The sequence below is a fragment of the Bos mutus genome, chromosome 18 (assembly GCF_027580195.1).
Source record: "Bos mutus isolate GX-2022 chromosome 18, NWIPB_WYAK_1.1, whole genome shotgun sequence".
NCBI lineage: Eukaryota > Metazoa > Chordata > Mammalia > Artiodactyla > Bovidae > Bos > Bos mutus.
The window spans coordinates 50,672,211-50,690,065 of NC_091634.1; the positions used below are offsets into that span (position 1 = coordinate 50,672,211).

At 54.7% G+C, this 17,855-nt stretch overlaps 1 long non-coding RNA gene across 1 annotated transcript in view; it reads left to right on the top strand.

Annotated features, from left to right (window-relative positions):
• Positions 1-17,855, top strand: part of LOC138991844 (uncharacterized) — a 172,057-nt gene that overhangs the window by 110,085 nt on the left and 44,117 nt on the right. The window lies entirely within an intron of this gene.

Genomic DNA, 17,855 nt, shown 5'->3' on the forward strand with positions numbered 1-17,855 from the left:
TCAGCCAGGCTCCTCTGTCCTTGGAATGTCTCAGGCAAGAATACTGGAGCGGGTTGCCATTTCCTACTCCAGGGGATCTTCCAGAGCCAGGGATGGAACCCACGTCTCCGATGGTGGCAGGCAGATTCGTGACCATAGGCACCACGTGGTGAAGCCCCACGCTACAAAACCAAGTGCAGTCTCACACTTCCACATCTTAACTCGGAGGGTAGATTTTCACTGAGAATACTTGTTCCGTATTTACAGTTCATAAAACTTATAGTTGAAAAGGTAGATTCACACGTCAAGTGGATGCAAACAACCTTAAGAATTTTCTTAATCCCTGGAGTATCCATTTTCAAGTTGAAATGAATGGAAATTAACCACAATTGAGAATGCAGCTCATGGGTCACCAGGGTCGCTTCTCCAGTGCCGAGAGGCCACACCAGGCTCGTAGAGACGTATCCAAAGGCGCTCTGGAACTCCGGCCAGATCTGCAGTGACCCCGGGACCCTTCATTACAAGGAAATCTGTGAGAATGACTGTTTCCCCAGAAAGATGCCTTGGTGCTGGGAACGCAACGGAGGCTCTGAGACAACACATTACTCTTGTTTTCCTGCGGTCATGCCTCTGGTTTCCCAGGACTCCTGTCTGATCCATGGCAGCATTGCACCCACAGTGGGAGGGCAGCCTGAATCTCTGGCAGGAGGGGCCAGGCAGAGCCCGGGGCTGCCCTGGATGAGGCCCGGATGTGGGTGCCTGTGGATGGGGGGTCTGTGGGTGAGCTGCGTGGCTCTGGAGCAGAGCCAACATCCTGAGGCCCTGAAGGCCCACAGGCCACGTGAGCAGGGAAAGGCCGGATTCCGTGACCAGCGCTCAGAGGGCAGGCTTTGGGTCAGCCGCCGTGTGAGTTTTCTGGGGCTGTGGCCCAGGTACCGCTGTTGGGGGCAGAAGTCTGAGATCAGGGTGTCCTCAGGGCTGGTTGCCTTCCAGAGGCTGCAGGAGGGTCCTTCCTGCCTCTTCCAGCTTCTGGGGTCATTGGGAATCCTCGGCTTGTAGACACATCACTCTGACCTCTGCCTCTGTCGTGACATGGCTGTCTTCCCTGTGTGTGTCTGTGTCCAGATGTCCCTCTTCTTATAAGGACAATGGTTTTTCCAGTAGTCATGTATGGATGTCTGAGTTGGACCATAAAGAAGGCTGAGCGCCGTAGAACTGATGCTTTTGAACTGTGCTATTGGAGAAGACTCTTGAGAGTCCCTTGGACTATAAGGAGATTCAACCAGTCCGTCCTAAAGGAAACCAACCCTGAATATTCACTGGAAGGACTGATGCTGAAGCTGAAACTCCAATACTTTGGCCACCTGATGCGAAGAGTTGACTCATTGGAAAAGTCCCTGAGGCTAGGAAAGATTGAAGGCAGGAGGAGAAGGGGACAACAGAGGATAAGATGGTTGGATGGCATCACCGAGTCACTGGACATGGATTTGAGCAACCTCCGGGAGATGGTAGAGGACAGGGAAGCCTGGCATGCTGTAGTTCATGAGGTCACAAAGAGTCGGACACGACTTACTGACTGAACAACTATAGGGCCACCTGAATTCTTCTGAGCTCATCCTTTCTAAAAATATTTGTTTACCGCGTATTAATTTGGCTGCCCGGGTCTTAGTGGCGGTACTCAGGATCTTTAGTTGCAGCCCCTGGGATCCTAGTTCCCTGACCAGGGATGGAACCCGGGCTCCCTGCACTGGGAGCAGAGAGTTTTAGCCACTGGAGCACCAGGCAAGTCCCCTGAACTCATCTTAAGTTGATCACATCTGTGAAGACCACGGTCCCTGAAAGACTGCATTCCCAGGCACCAGGGACTAGGGCTTGAATATATCTTCTGGGGGGACTCGAGCCACAGCAGACCTTCGCAATCATCTGTTCACTGACCTTGATCTGCCCCAAGACATTGATGTCCTCAGGATCTCCATTTCACAGATGGGAAATGGAGTCCTAGGGCTGAGGGGACATTGCCCAGCTTGTCGCTGGCATCCTAGGACCTGCAGCTGGCCCTTCCCCAGAGCCCATGCTCGCAGGCACTTCCTGGGCCTCCAGCTCTTCCAGCTGAGAAACTAGGACACTTGTTTCGCAAAACAACTTGTAAAACCAGGGCAGGCTCCAGCCTCCCCCGCCAAATGACCCAGGAGGACAATTCTGATTGATTCCGAATGCTTGCCCAGGGACTCGTCCAGGAGTCTGGAAAAGGCAACCCGATATTTCTCTGCTCCTTCCAGCTCGGCAAACTGGACCACAACATGGGAAACGCCAGACTCAACATGCGAGCATGAAGTTTTCCTCTAACGAGCTGGCGCAGGCGGTCGAGGATGGCTTGGCTCCCTCCTGCCGAGGGACATTCCCTGCTCCGGGCCCCCTTCCCTGGCCTTAGCTAGTGGCATCTAGCTGGCCCAAGTGGCACAGAGGACAGGCAGGCCTTGAGATTACCCTGAGGAACGAGCCATGCCGGGCTGGCGAGTTGGAAACCACACAGGCACAGCACCGTCGAGGGAGGCAAGAGAAACGGGAGAGTTCTGGAAATGTCCATAGGGTCCCTCCTCAAACCTGGCCAGACAAGCTCTGGGGCTGGTGATGGTGCCAGCAGGGGCTGTCAGGAGAAACCCAGCTGCCAGCTCCTCCTCTCCCAGCAGAGAGGTCGGCCCAGGGCACAGGCTGCTCTGCCAGGATGGGTCCCCCACCCCCACCCCGCCAACCCTGGATGATTCCTCCGGGGAATCAGGAGAGCTTTGAAGCCTCTCCCCAGGTGTCAGCAGGAGGGAGGCTCCTCCAAGCGCACACAGAGCTCCAGTTTGGGGGAAGTCAAGGCTTTGATCCCGGGCCTGCGTCTGCTGCTGGAGCCTGACCGTCTCCCTGCCTCTCATTAGGGATCCCCGTGCAGCCAGCGTGTAGGACAAGCCTGGCATTCTCCGTCTGACCTAATAAAGCCTCGCTGAATTGCGTCGGCTCTCGTTCCTGAAGAAATGAGGCCTCTCCAATTACTCCCATAAGAAAAGGCCTCTTAGAAAAACACCGAGTGCAAGCAAGGCCGGCCCTTCCTAACATCCCAAGTGCCTTCTGCAAACAGACCCAGAGTGGAGCCAGGTGGAGTGGAGGGTGAACCAGGAGGAGGGGGCCCTGGAGTCTCTCAGGGCAACACTTCCCTCCCTCAGGATAGGGGGCTCTTTTCTCCCAAATAGGCAGGTGAAATTGAGCATTAAGGGAAAATTGGCCTGGCCAGGTCAGGGTGGAGGCAGAAAGCGCTTGGCTTTGGTAGGAAATGTAGCGAAGAACGAGAGAGAGAGAGAGAGAGAGAGAGAGAGAGAAAGGCTTTCACGAGGTATGGGTTTCCCTGAGTTAGTGGTGGATCGAAGCCCTGTGGGACTTGGCCTGAGGTTGTCCAGTCCGGCTTTGGAAAACAGGGTGGGGCTGATTTAGCTGCTCCTCAGAAACCTTCCCTTCCTTCCCCACCCCACATCCCCACCACCAATTTCTTCCCGCCTCCCCTGCCCCTCTAAGGAGGGATAAAGCTACGCCTTCCCACAAGGGGCTTTAGAAAGCACAGGGAAGCTTCCCCCATCTGCGAGAAGCTGACTCCTGGTCTGCAGGGGCTTTGAGGGGTGGGGTGGGCAGCGCTCTAGGGAAAGGAGAAAAAGGGAAAGAGGTGGCCTGGGCAGTGTGGAAGCTGGGCTGGGATGCCATTTCAGAACGGGCCTTAGTTGTCCCCCCAGAGAGTAGCATGGATTCAGTGACCCTTCAGAGCTGCCCCAACTGAGCAAAAGTCCCCGGCCTTTAAACCCCCACATCGGTCAGCTGGATGGGAGTTGCCCCCACGCAGTCAGAAACTATAAAATTATGCAAAGCCAGTGTACGCACTGGTCTAAGAATTAGCTTAGGGATGCAATTACACATCAAATTTTATTAAGCAGCATATTTTATTTATTTAGTTTTGGCTGGGCTGGGTCTTTATTGCTGCACATGGGCTGTCTCTAGTTGTGGCAAGTAGGGGCTACTCTTCATTGCGGTGCTCAGGCGTCTTATTGCAGTGGCTTCTCTTGTTGCGGAGCAGAGACTCTAGGCACATGGGCTTCAGTAATTGTGGCACACGGGCTTAGTTGCCCCATGGCATGTAGGAACTTCCCAGACTAGAAATTGAACCCATGTACCCTGCATTGGCAGATGGATTCTTAATCCACTGGGCCATCAGGGAAACCCCAAACAGTATATGCTTTAATGAGTTTATTTTCATAATTTGGGGGTTTGTGTATGTGTTTTAATATTTATTTATTTGGCTGCTCCAGGTCCTCTTGTGGCATGTGGGATCTAGGGATCAAACCCCAGCCCTCAGCACTGGGAGCATGGATCTTAGCCACTGGAACACCAGGGAAGTCCCGCGGCTTGTATTTTTAAGATGGAGGCTCAGTTGACTGAACTTTCAGTTCATCTTAAGCAGATTCACTTGTTCTGATGATAGCATACTTGCCACCACTTTGCATCCATAGCAGGCATCACTAATCAATCACCCACGGCAGACATCACTAACCAATCATAGGGCACATCAGTCTCCCTCTAATTCATAAGCACACTTCCTGTCCCTTCCCCTGGCTGTGGTTGTTGTTCAATCGCTAAGTCCTGCCTGACTCTTTATGACTCCATGGACTGCAGCACGCCAGGCTTCCTTGTCCTCTATTGTCTCCTGGAATTTGCTCAAAGTCATATCCACTGAGTTAGTGATGCTATCCAACCCCCTCATCCTCTGTCGCCTCCTTCCCCTGCCCTCAATCTTTCCCAGCATCAAGGTCTTTTCCAATAAGTCAGCTCTTCACATCAGGTGACCCAAGTATTGGAGCGTCAGCATCTGTCCTTCCAATGAATCCAGGAATGGGCACAAAATCCATCTGGAGTCTATGAGACATGACAGGGAGCTTGCTAGAGGCTTCTGGGAAAGAAGAAGCCTCCCCTAAAAATGAGCTCTTTCTCCTTGTAAATTGATAGTGTTTAGGTGTGATGCCTGGAACTCTTGCAACTCTTTTGCAACCTAGAGGGAGGTCAGCTTGAGCTAACACTAATGAGCTAATACTGCAGAAATAAAGAAATTGGATCCTGGTAATACCACCCAGTGCTAAACCAAATGCTACCCCCATCTCCAGAACATTCCTTACATGAATCAACAAATCAAATCCTCCATTATGTCAGTCAATACTACTGAACTCAACTCCTGCTTCCCACTTCTCTGACTTGGCCCCTTGTTTGAGTCACTTAGCCTCATGGTCTTGGGATCCATAGGTTCCAGCAACAGCATCGGTGCTTCCTCACTATGGGCCCTGTACAACTCACATCACCAACTTGAGCCTCCATTTCTTCAGACCAAGAATGTGGTTTTAAAGGAAAGATTCCTCTGGATCGGCTGTTAGAAGTTACTTCTCCTTTGACACAGGCGGAGCCTGCGCCCTGGCAGCTGACAGTCACAAGGAGAATGGACGTCCTTCAAACCCCAGGCAAACCATTGGACCAAGGGTCAGGGCCCCACATGGCTGGCTGTTTCTGGAACAGATGAGTATATTTTTTCAACAAATACCAATACAGCACTTACTCATTGCCAGGTTCTTTTCTACATGCTTTGAAAATATTAACTTGTGCGTCATCAATGACTCTATGAAATGGGTGCTGTGATTATACCCATTTACAGGGGAGAACACCAAGGCCCGGGGACGTTAAGTGACTTGCCTGAGGTCACAGAACCAGTGGGTGGGGTAGCCTGGGTTTGAACTTCAGAGGCTGGTGGCTCCAGAGTTGGAATGTTTAGTCACCCTTTCGTGTCTGAATAATCACGTGTTTGCTGTGTGTAGGCGCCAATCATGAACTGTCTCATCTGATTTCCCCAGAAGCCCCATAAAATGTGTCATGACTTTGATATTGTAACGGCACTATCTCTATTTTGCAGAGAAATAAAATGGCACAGTCATGGGTGAATGAACGAGGGGGTGAGTGAATGTCCATGAGCCGGACCTGCCGGTGACCTTGGCCTGAGCCCTGTGCTCCCGGCTGACAGTGGGCTCAGGAAGTCCCCGTTACCCGGGGCATGCCCTGGGGACCCACAGCTTCATTCTGTCCGCGATCCCTGAGAGCAGGCCTGGGCACTGAGTTCCCAGTAGCTTCAAAGGGAGCCGAGCCATTGAGCTCCCAGGGGGGCCACAGGCAGCGGGAAAGCCGGCCTGGCCCCGCCGCCAGACGTCAGAAGCGCGAGGCGGCTTTGGTCTCGGGCCCTGGGCTGATGGACCCAGGGCAGTGTGGAGCCAGGCCCTTCTGGGAACCCTGCGCTGGCATTTCCTTGTTGTGTCAACTCCACCGAAGGGCCCCGGAAACCACATGCAGAACAAAGTCTCCAGGCACTGTCTGGAAGGCGAGAGGATTAGAGAGGGGAAGGAGAAAGTGCCGCGGGGCCAGCCTTCTGGGGCCTGGGAACTTCTGCCTCCCGGGAGATGTCAGCTCCGCCAGGAAGTCCCAGGGACCTCGTCTGAGTCCCCGCCTCAGCTGCGGGAGCCACCCACCTGGTGCCGAGCGAGGTTTGTCCGCCAGGTGTGCTGGCCAGGTGTGTCTCAGCCATCCTCAGGCCCCGCCCCCGGGGTAAGGACCCTCACTGTCCCCGTTTTACAAATGGGATCAACAAGGCTGAGGACAGTGAGCAGCTGGCAGGTGATGAGGGTGGTTTGGAAAAGCCCGTTTCGTTCCCAGGGCCGAGCCTGGGAAGTTTGTTTGTTCCTCTGTTTGCTTGTTTTCTTGGATTGAACTGAGTGAGATGAGTGTTAAGCCAGCTTTTTGACTCTCCTCTTAGAAAGAAAATGAAGTCGCTCAGTCGTGTCCGACTCTTTGCGACCCCATGGACTGTAGCCCATCAGGCTCCTCCATCCATGGAATTTTCCAGGCAAGAGTACTAGAGTGGGTTGCCGTTTCCTTCTCCAGGGATCTTCCCGATCCAGGTATTGGACCCGGGTCTCCCGCATTGTAGGCAGACGCTTTATCGTCTGAGCCACCAGGGAATCCCGTTTTCACGGATGATACGGTTCAAAAATGAGGATGTGGAGATGGTACTGCCTGAGTGCCTGCATGCCTTATCCGCGAGGAAGGGGAGGCTCCGCTCTGGAGCCCGCCGGGATGTGCCTGGAGGGCTGGGAGGAGGACTCGTGGGGACTGTGAAGCAAAGCCACACACAGGGCCACCCGGGGTTGGCATGCAGGAGGGCAGGTGGGAGTGACCAGAGTGAGTGACGGGGCACGTGGAGGTGGGGGTCCCGCGGGGCCAGCCCTCTGCTTGGGGTGTGGCCCAGGTCCTGGACATCCTGCCCAGCTGGCGACCTACTGGAGGCCCTAGGAGGGGGCTGGACCTCAGGATGAGGAGCGGGGTTCCTGCAGGGAAGGGACACCCCGGGCGGGCACACACAGGCTCACATTCGTGCACCCACCGCCCAGGATCCCCCCACGGTTCCAGGCAGGACAGGAGGGATTGAGAGGGTCCAGTCCCGACAAGGAGCCCCTCCCGGCTCCCCGCACGGCAGGGGGCTGTGTCCCCCAGTCTCTGCGCTCTCCCCACTCGTCCCCTTCTCCTCCACGTGTCCCCCTGATGTGTCTGCGGGTGGGTTTCTTCACAGCCCTGTGCGTGCCTCTGTCTCCCCTCCGGCCTCTCATCCCCTCTGGCTCCACGGCCTCCTCCCTGAGTCTCCCTCTGCCTTGGCTCACTGTGTATTTATTTCTCTTCCTATGTCTCTCTTCCCTCCCCCCCACCCCTCCATCCCTCTCCCCATCCAGGGGTCTCTCCTGTGGACATTTCAGGGCCAATCCTCTAAAGAGGCCGCAGCTGAGCCCCCAGGAGTCCTGCTGAGGCCACGTCCCTGGAACCAGGGGCAGCCAGGAGGCAGGAGTGGACCCCGGATGGGCAGCTTCTCTGGGCAGTGCCGGGAGGCAGGGCGTGGTGAACCCAGCTGGGCACCGCTCCAGCCATCCTCCACAGCAGGGCTGGGGGCTCCTGTCTGGAGGGGTTTCCATCTTATCAGCAGCGCCTCCCCCATGCCGGGGGCTCCCAGGAGTGCCTTCTCTCTAGCTCCCCTGGAATGTGTGGAGGGACCCGCTAAGCTCTCCTGGAGATAAACCCTGTCAGGGGGTTGGGGGAACAGAGTTTTCAAAGGGAGACATCCCTGAGCCTGCTCCTCTTCGCCATGCGCAGCCCTGGTCCACTTACAAACCCTGAACCTCCTTGAGGGGAAGGGCTGAGACTTCCAGGTCTCTGCTGGGTGCTGGACGGGACGTCTGACGGGTCCGGTCTGCCCCCGGAGGTGGGGGTGGCAAAGCCTCCACCCAGCCTCAGGGTCCACCGTAAGAAAAGCGGTGAGCGGTTCCTGACCAAGGGCCGGGGGCCCAGGTGGGGAGAGAGACAGTGAGAGATGGTCAGAGAAGAGAGACACAGAGAGAACTCTGCCAGAGACCAGTGGCGAAGCAGAAAAGACAGAGATGGGGGAGGGCGGAGGGAGGCCCTAGGCAGCCCGGAAGAGCCTAGAAGGTAGAACGCGGGTACAGGCGTGGCTGGCAGGGATGGGGGCCACACCCACTGCGCTTGGCCGCCTTGGGAGCACACGGAGCTGCAAGGCAGTTGTGCCCACGCAGCCCAGCTTCAGACCCCCCGTCAGCCCCTCACCGGCTGTGCGGCCTGCAGGAGGTGATTCAGCCTCTCTGAGCCTTTGTTTCCTTATTCCAGAAAACAGGGATAGTCGTCCACACCCTGGGGCTGTTGCGAGGGCTCTGTGAGTTTGTGCAAAGCGATGAAGAGCCTGCTTGGGGTACCCCCTGCCAGGCTGCCATGAGGTCCCTGGCATTCCTGCCTGAGCCGGGTCAGGAAACGTCAGGTCTTCCCTAGTGACCATGGGTGAGGCATCGGCCTTCCAGTGTGGGGGACACGAGGCTTAGATCCCTGGTTGGGGAACTAAGATCCCACGTGCCGTGGAGCAGCTAAGCCCACGTTCCTCAACTACCGCGCCTAAGCGCTCTGGAGCCCGTGTGCCGCAGCTAAGACCCAGCGCAGCCAAAGAAATAAATAAATATTAGAAGAATTTGCCTCATCAGGAAACCGAATTGAGAGGCATTCTATAAAAGAAGTGGCCTGTGCTCTGTCAAGGGCAACTTATTGGGATGATTGGTGAGACCGGGATGGCGCCCGAGGCCCACATGGCAGGGCTGGGTCGCTGTTGGCCTCTGCAGGTGTGGCTCTTCAGGGGGTCGTCCTGTGTGGGACACACAGGCTGACCGACACAGAGCGTGGTGTGCGGGTGGGAGACAGCTGACAAAGGCCGATTCTCCACACGGGCAGCTCTTCTGTAAGTCTGAGGTTACTTCGATTTTTTTTTTTTTTAATACATGGAGAAAGTAAAAATAATAAAATTGGATCTGAAACAAGGAACAATAACAGGAAAACCTCAAGAGAGATTAACAAATGGTCAGGACCTGTGGGCACTGCCTGTAAATGATCAGAAGGCCTGGAAGCAGCCTGTTCCCCCCAAGTTGGAGTCTGTATTTTAGGGCTCAGCCCCAGTCAGTCCCCCCACCCCTGCATTTGGGGAGTGTTGGTGTCCTAGGAAGAAATCAGGCTGTACTGTCAGATAGATGTGCCCAAAACCCAGCTCTGCTTTCTAGCTGGGCAGCCTTAGGCCACTGGCTCACCCTCTCTGAGCCTCAGATTCCTCATAAGTGACCACTGACGGCTCCCCTGCAGTGACTGTAATTAAATGAGACCAGCAGTCAAAACTCAATAGAAAGGTGGCTCCAGGGGTCTTTTCACATCAGTTCTCCAAGACCAGGGCTCATGTCCCTCTTTTGCTGTCTCAGCCACAGGTCTGGAGGCCAGCAGGCTCAGGGGCCAAACACAGGCCACCTCCTGGCCGGATCAGTTGCCTCTGGAGCCACTGAGCTCCATTCAAGGCCTGGGAGAAATGGGGCCGTAAACGCCCCCGCCCGCCCCTCCTGTCACTGGAGATCAAACCGTTATCAGAATCAAAGCCGGCCCACTGATGGATGAGCCCGGGGACAGGGCCCAGGCCGCCAGCCCCGTCCTGGTCGTGGAGTTCAGAGCCCGCCAGCACCTTGCCAGGAGCCCCGGCATAGTTTAATTGGGGCCAGAACACCTTCTGCCCCTTGTCGCCCCTCAGGAAAGCTGCTTATCTCCCTCTGCGGGGAGGAGGGCGCAGAAGTGTTAGCAGGCCGGCCAGATGACGAGCCCGCGCTGACAGGGAGGCCTGGCTGGCGGCCGGCCCCTCTCCTCCGACAGGCCTGGAGCCCCAGGTGGCTCTCCAAACCTGGGGAGCCCTGAGATTAAGACACGGCCGCAGCCAACAGATCTGCCAGAGCCCTTTATTTCGGGAGGCTTGGCAGGAGAGAGACCAGGGGCGGGGTCACCCTGGCACCCTCTGGACTCTTGGCCTCCCAGGGGAAAGGAAGACATAATACCCAGGGGTCAGAAGATTCCAGAAGGGCCTGGCCGAACTGAGAGCTGACGCCAGCCCCCACCTTAGGGGACCCCAAAGGAATTCACGGAGCTGTCAGAGATGTAATCGTGACCACGTCAGCACCCTGGAAGCTTCAGATAGAACCTTGAGAAGAAAGGAACACAGTTGCGGCTGTTGGAAGCATCAGAAGAAGTCTGGGTTGCCCAGCTCATGGCCACCTGACTCCCGCTGGGTGACTCCAGCTGTAAAATAAGGAGGAGTGAGAGGTCATGCTTCCAGCTGTCCTGGTGTGGACGACGTGAGCCAGTGAGGTCGGTTTTAGCAGTGCCTGTCAGTCCCCAGTGTATTATTATATTATTATTAGGAACTGGCTGTGACATAACATGGAATGAAAATTCAAGTGACAATGAGTGGGGCCTGGAAATACATCAGTATGCCGGCAGTGAACTTGAGTGTGCAACAGAAGCTTTAATGTCTTTTCCAAGGCCTCCTTAATAAACCTGTGTTCCCTTGTAACTGTGAAAGCTACAGCTGCTAAGTTCTGTAAGAGGCGCCCACACGGGCAGGGCCCACGCAGGGTGGCTGGCCCCTGCGTGCTCCTTCTTGGAGAAATCGCGAGCTGCCCAGGGTCACACTGGCCGGTCTTACTGGGTGCTCCAGGTATCTACAGCCGGTGTAAACGCCTATCGCTGTGCGCAGGGAATTAGATGATGATAACCTTGCTGCCTCTGTGTATGAGCCATTTCCCGGCTCTACCTGTGGCATCTGGTCTGAAAAGCATGCTGTCCATGTGCTCCAAGGCGGAGTTCTGCCTGGCAGGGCCGCCAGCCTCGCTGGCCCTATCGGCCACAACTGGCCCCACCAACTCCACCAACCCCACCAAATCAGCCCCGCCACCCTGCATGCCAGCTGCCTGCTCTGGGTCTGCATGGCTCCGAGTGAAAGATTTGCTTTCAGCTTCATCACCCGCGGCTTAGCAATGAATGAATGAATGAGTGGGAACATTGTTAGGTAGGATGGCATGAGGAGGGCAAGCTCGGGCATGCAGGAAAGACTGATTTTCATCGCAGAGGTAGAACAGGCAAGTGGAGGGACCCTGGAGGCAGAGGGGCCTGGGTTCAAATCTGGCTTCCATCCCCCACTAACTCTGCAGCCCCCCGACAAAGTGTCTAATTCTGGGAGTCTTCGGTTTTTCCTGTACAAAACTGGTTAACAATTTATCCACATGGGTTTTTCATGAGGGTTAAATAAGATGATATATGAACCACTAAGACACAGTAAATGTTCGCTAGATGCAGTTGTGACGATAAGGTAAGGAATATCGACAGCCCCCTCCCCGACCCCACCAGGCCAGGCCAGCAGCTCTTGACACCAGCTCCCGTCACAATCATCCGGGGAGGTTTTAACACCACAAGTGCCAGACCCTGAGCTCCTTGGATAAATGGCTGATTCCAGGCTGGGCAGGGAAGCCGGGGTGAGCCTGGAACTAACTAGTCCTTAGGGGAGGGTGTTCAGGGCCGAGCGCCTACAGGAGAAGTGTTTATGGGGCTCTCTGTGTGCATCACCTTCTCCATCCTTGCTCTAGCCCTACTGGTGGGAACTATTCCAATATCCATCTCATGAGGTTCAGAGTGAAACAGCTTACCCAGAGCCCACAGAAGAATGTGGCAGAACCAGGATTTGAATACAGAAATGCATAACTCAAAAGCCCAGTTTTTCTACTAACCCGGGGAGATTCCATCCTTGTTTTCCCTTGGGGGTGGAAGAGTGTCTTTGCAGGAATCTTTAGCTGGAGCACCGTCATCCCTAAAATACCTTAGCATAAGTATCTGCTTCACAATTCCAAAATATCCACAATGTGTCTGTGTGTTTCAGGAGTCTGGTCCTCTTGGCTGTGTGTCGTTGGGGTGGTTGCATCCCCTCTCTGGATGGGCTAGAAGCACCTCTAGACCCAGTCACCTCTGGTGCTGCACCTGCGAAAACCAAAGCTGAGCCCAGGAGTGTGGACTGCAAGAGCTGCAATCCCAGGACGTCCAAGGGTCCCACCTCCATGGAAGGCAAGGAGTCCCTCAGGCTGTGCGAGCCTGGTGTTCCACAGCGACACCCTGTGGCCAGAGCCGGAGCAGCAGCTCTAACACGCAGGGCATTAAGCCTGTCCACCTGCTGTCCACAGGCAGCCTGACCCCCACCTTGCACCAGGAACGCTCCAAAGCTCTTGGTCACCAGGGAGGCAGGGCCTGTAAGAGGTGATCCACCAGGCTTGGAGCAAATAAGGACAAGTTGAACAGGAGCAATTACTTTTTTGAAGCATCATGTGGTCATATTTGACCTCCAAACTGGGAGAAGCCAGGGGAAGCTGAGGGCAAATGACTTCTATGTCATCACAGCCCCCACGATCGCTTTGTGGGAAGGCCAGCACGAGGTCCGTAATATCTAACATCTGTCAATGAGAAAAGGGTGTTTGAATTGCAAACATTTGATGAACGCCAAACTTCCAAGGGTGGGCAGGGAGGTGGGTCGGCTTCTGGGGGCCACTTGCCCAGCACCAACTCTGACCACTTCCTCTTACTCTTCTGTGTGCGTGAGTTCCCCAGAGGGTCTTTCCTCGCCTGACCCTGCCATGTTCTCACATTGTTCTGTTTTTCTGACAACAGCTGGTCGCCAAGGAAACCACTGCGGAGACCATAGTCAGACCCGTGTCTTCCCTGCAGGGAAATTCAGCCCTTACTCATCTCTCCATCCACAGCCGCCTCTTGGCGTGACCTCGGAAGGCGCTGCCAAACCCCAAGCGAGGAGTCCCCTCCCTCTCGCCGGGACCTTTCCCCAGGGGGCTGAAAGAAGGAAGCAGGGCTGGGATGAGAAAGCCTAGGGCAGCAGAGCCAGCATGGCCCTAGAACCCTGTCATCGGCCCGTCCTTGTTTCAGCGTACATGTGTTACCGGAGTGTAACACACAGTATACAAAGCAGGAAAAGCACCCTTCACATCTCCCGCTCCCTTCCCCCTGCGCCCAGAAAGGTGACCACTCTCCTGACTTCTAACAGCAGACCTTTGCTCCGCCTGCTGCTGCACTTGACATCTTAATACTTAGAATCACCCAGTGTCTGCTGTTCGGAGTCAAGGCCGTGTCTTGAACACTGTGTGGCTGGAAGCCACAGGCGGCCTGGCACACGCACACAGCCTAGGGCTTACGCTGTCACAGGCACCGGGGGCAGTCCCCAGCTCTGTGTGAAAGGAGCGGCGTTGCTGTGAGCTGGCCTGTCTGTGTCTTTGGGTGAACCTCTGTTTACGCGTCTCTTGAGCATCCATCCAGGGTGCGAGCTGCTGGGCACGGGAGGATGGCTGCAGTAGCCATGGCCAACAGGGTTCCCAAACGCCGGTCGCAAATGGCACTCCCACCACCGTTCCTGTCCTTGCCAGCACTTGGCATCGCCTGCCCTTTGCTTTATGGCCGTTTTCCGCTTCTTTCGTGTTGGGGATAGGGATCCTGAGGCCAAGGAGATGGCCACTCTCAGGGTCCCAGGAGCAGAGGAGCCAGCCCCCACCTTGAGCTAGCTCTCCTGTCCTGCCAGAGGCACCTGTTCGGTTTCCACATTGAGTCTCATCCAATGAAACCATCCTTGAAGTCACTGCGGGCTTTCCATTGAGCAATAGCAAGGAATACAATAATGACTTGCGTTTGTTGGACCCTGACTGAGTGCCAGGACCCCGTGAGAGCTCTGCCTGCATCGCCTCTCATGGTCCACATGCGACCTCAGGACAGAGACACTTCTTTCTGTCCCTGTGGTAGAGGTGGGGAGCCCAGAGAGGTGGAATAACTCCCCTGAGAGCACACAGCTGGCGAGTGGGAGAGCTGGGACTCAAAGCCTCGCCCTCTGCCTCTGGAGCCCAGTTCGTTGGCCTGTCTGGTGGGGCACTGGGAGCTGAGGCGCTCTCCCAGGTCTCCCCCAGGTTTCTTTCTTTCTGGGCTCAGCCTTAACAGGGAGTGTTTGTCTTTTCAGAATCTGCTAATCTGAAAAGTACATTTTTCCAAAGATTAGGTAGCCAAGTAAACCTTTCCAAAGCTGCGTGCTTTGCAGGTCTCTTGACTGACACGTTAAGTTCCACAGCGAATCCGCACGTGTTCGCCACATGTGCACGTGTGTGTCCTCGCCTCTCGTTTCATCCCAGGTCTCTCTGCACTGCGTCCGAGTGTACAGGCCAAGGGTCGCCTGCCTGCAGGGGTCTGAGGCCATGCAGCCTGTCCCCTCATCTACGAGGCCTTTCTCCCCCCATCCATTCATTCCTTCACTGACCCACATGTTGTGTTTCAGCCCCATACGCCTGGCCCTGGGACACAGCGTGAAGTTCTGGCACAGCCAGTCTCTGTTCTTACACAAGGCAGACCCAGCACAGTGATGGAGACATTCGGGGCTCTGAGAGTGTGGCCACATCCGCTCACGGAAGACAGAGGCTTGGAGAAGGAAGCTGAGACCTACAGGGTGGGAAGGAGGAGCTGGGAAGGATGTCCCCAGCACAGGGAGGGCAGGTGCATAGAGGGAGCTGGTCAGGCAGCAGCTTGGAGCTGCCTCCAGGGGGCGTTGTTTCTAATACGCTTATTTAATACACTAATGCGAGAGGTGTGTGCGTCAACCCAGTCGTGTCCGACTCTTTGTGACCCCGTGGACTGTAGCCCACCAGGCTCCTCTGTCCCTGGGATTCTCCAGGCAAGAATCCTGGAGTGGGTTGCCATTTCCTTCTGCAGGGGATCTTCCCGACCCAAGGATCACACCCCGGGTCTCCTGCACTGGAGGTGGATTCTTTACCACCTGAGCCTCCAGGGAAGCCCAGTATGCTAATTAGCATGCAAACTTAATATGCTAATTCACCGTGCTTAGTTTATGTGCTAATTTAGAGTGCTAGTCTACACTCTGAGCCTCCACGAGCATTTCCCAAACTCTTCAGCCAAGGAAGACAATTCCCCAATGATAAAACCTTAAAATTCACAGAACACCCTTTTCCTGTACTGTATCCTTTGATCTTTTAACCCCTCTGGCCTCTGCACTGGCCTCCCCTGGGAGCCGATTAGAAGGACAAAGTCTCAGGCCCCAGCCCAGACCAACTCCATTAGGACTCTCGTCTTATCAAGATCCTAAGTGACCCGTATGCAGGTGAGAGTCCAGAAGCATGGCTGCCCTCAGAGTCCAGGAAGAAGTTTGTTGTACTCATTTCACGGCGAGGAGATGGAGGGCCGGAAGGACCGAGTCCACAGTTAATAAGTAACTGGTGACTTCAAATCTTGTTCCTCCCTCTCCGATCCAAGCCTGATCTTCTGGCTTCTCATTTTAAGGTAATTTGCCACCGCTCCTCCAGCCTGAACCTTTCACAGTGACACTTTCCTCATCAGCTCGATGAGGCACTCCTCAGCAGTGAGAGCACAGAGGCCCAGAGAGGGCACATGCCTTGCCCAAGGCCACACAACAAGGCTGGCAGCCCAAGCTGTCAGACTCCACAGGCATCCTGCTGTTCTCCCTGACCTCAAATGACCCGGGAGCTGCGGTTCCCAGTGTGGTCAACGTCATCCTGCATGCTAGTTAGGATGCATATTTCTAGGCCCTCCCCAGAGCTGCTGAATCCAAACCCCTGAGGACAAGGCCCCAGAATCTGCATTTTAGCAAGCTCTTCTCTTTCTTAGGCTCACTTGGGAAATTGCTGAGGACCTTGAGGGAACACCATGCAATTCTCAGATTATCCACTAGAGGGAGCCCGCACCCCAGAGACACAGCCTTTCCGCGTCCTGAGCCCCCAAGGAGCAGTTTCCTGTGTTTTTCTCCTGGTGGATCCACTGTGGTTACTGTTTAGGGAAGAGCCTCAGGTCACACCAGTCAAGAGGTTCAGAGAAGGGAGCATTTTTGTTAACACAGGAGGCAGGAACCCTGAGCTGATCTCATGCCATCCATCTGGACCCTCACATCTAAGCCTGTCGCAGGTGGATTCATGGATGGCCTCAGCAGCGTCCTTCAACCTCTGAGCGTCAGCTTCCTCCTCTGCAGAGCAGGGCTGTCAGACCCAAATGTCCTGAGTCCCCAAATCCAGCCTCGATATTTTACAAGGCATCTGTTAATGTCTGCAGAAAGTTAGGAAACGGAAGGCATGTTGTCATACAGACATTCACAGGGTGTTTTTGGAAGGTTCTGACATGATTGCATGTGCTTTTCCATGCAGCTCCATGAATCACAGGCTCTCCAGTCACAGAATGTGATAGGAAGTTGTTGTGCTTGGATGTAAGGGCTGGAGCTGTGGCAGCCACCTTGGGCCCCTGCAGCAAGATGTTTGGCTGCCCTCCTGAGACCATGATTGCTCATGACTGCAGCACAGGTGCAGAACATTTTGGCACAAGTGAGTTCTACTGAACAGCAGCTTGAATAATACATACAGGTTGTTTAATGGGGATAATTACTTAACACTGGAGCTTTAAGTTCAGAAGTTTTTTTCCCCTGTCTGTCCTCACAAGAACGCTGTCAGATCTAGATCAATATATTGTTATTTTCAATTTTAATGAGGAAACTGGGGCTCAAAGAGAGCCTTGCCCAAGGATGTATGGTGTGTATGTGTGTGTGTTAGTCGCTCAGCCTGGACTGTATCCCACCGGGCTCCTCTGTCCATGGGATTCTCCAGGCAAGAATACTGGAGTGGGTGGCCATTCCCTTCTCCAGGGCATCTTCCCAGTCCAGGGATTGAACCCGGGTCTCCTGCATTGCAGGCAGATTCTTTTCTGTCTGAGCCACCAGGGCAGCTAGGATACATGGTTGGAAACAGCAAAGCCAGGTTGGAAGCCTGATCTTCTGGCTTCTCATTTTAAGGTCATTTGCCACCACTCCTCCAGCCTGAACCTTTCACAGTGACACTTTCCTCATCAGCTCGATGAGGCACTCCTCAGAAGGAGTTTCAGAGTTTTACAATTGCTGCCCTTCCCGTGGATGAAGTAGAAAGTGCTAGAATTCAGGGAGCAATTCTGCTTATTTCTGAGAACAACACCCAGCAAGTCCACGGCCCTGGAGCCATTTCTGAAGATGCCAGGACTGAGGTTCTCTCAAATGAACAAGTTATCTTATTGCAAAACTGTCATCAGATCTCCCCTGAAATACAGCTTTGCTCTCCCTGAGCAGAAGTGAAGGGCAATCGGGAATATGGTCAGAGGCCCGTGGTGCTCGCTACTGATCTAATCATCATCGGGGCTAGGAACTGGACTTCAAAAGATGACTGTACCCCACCCACCCTCAAAAATGAGCGTTTCTAAGAAGCTCATTACTTTTCCTCCTGCATGAACCCTGCCCCAACAGCCCCTGTAAACTCTTCATTTGAGACTGTACA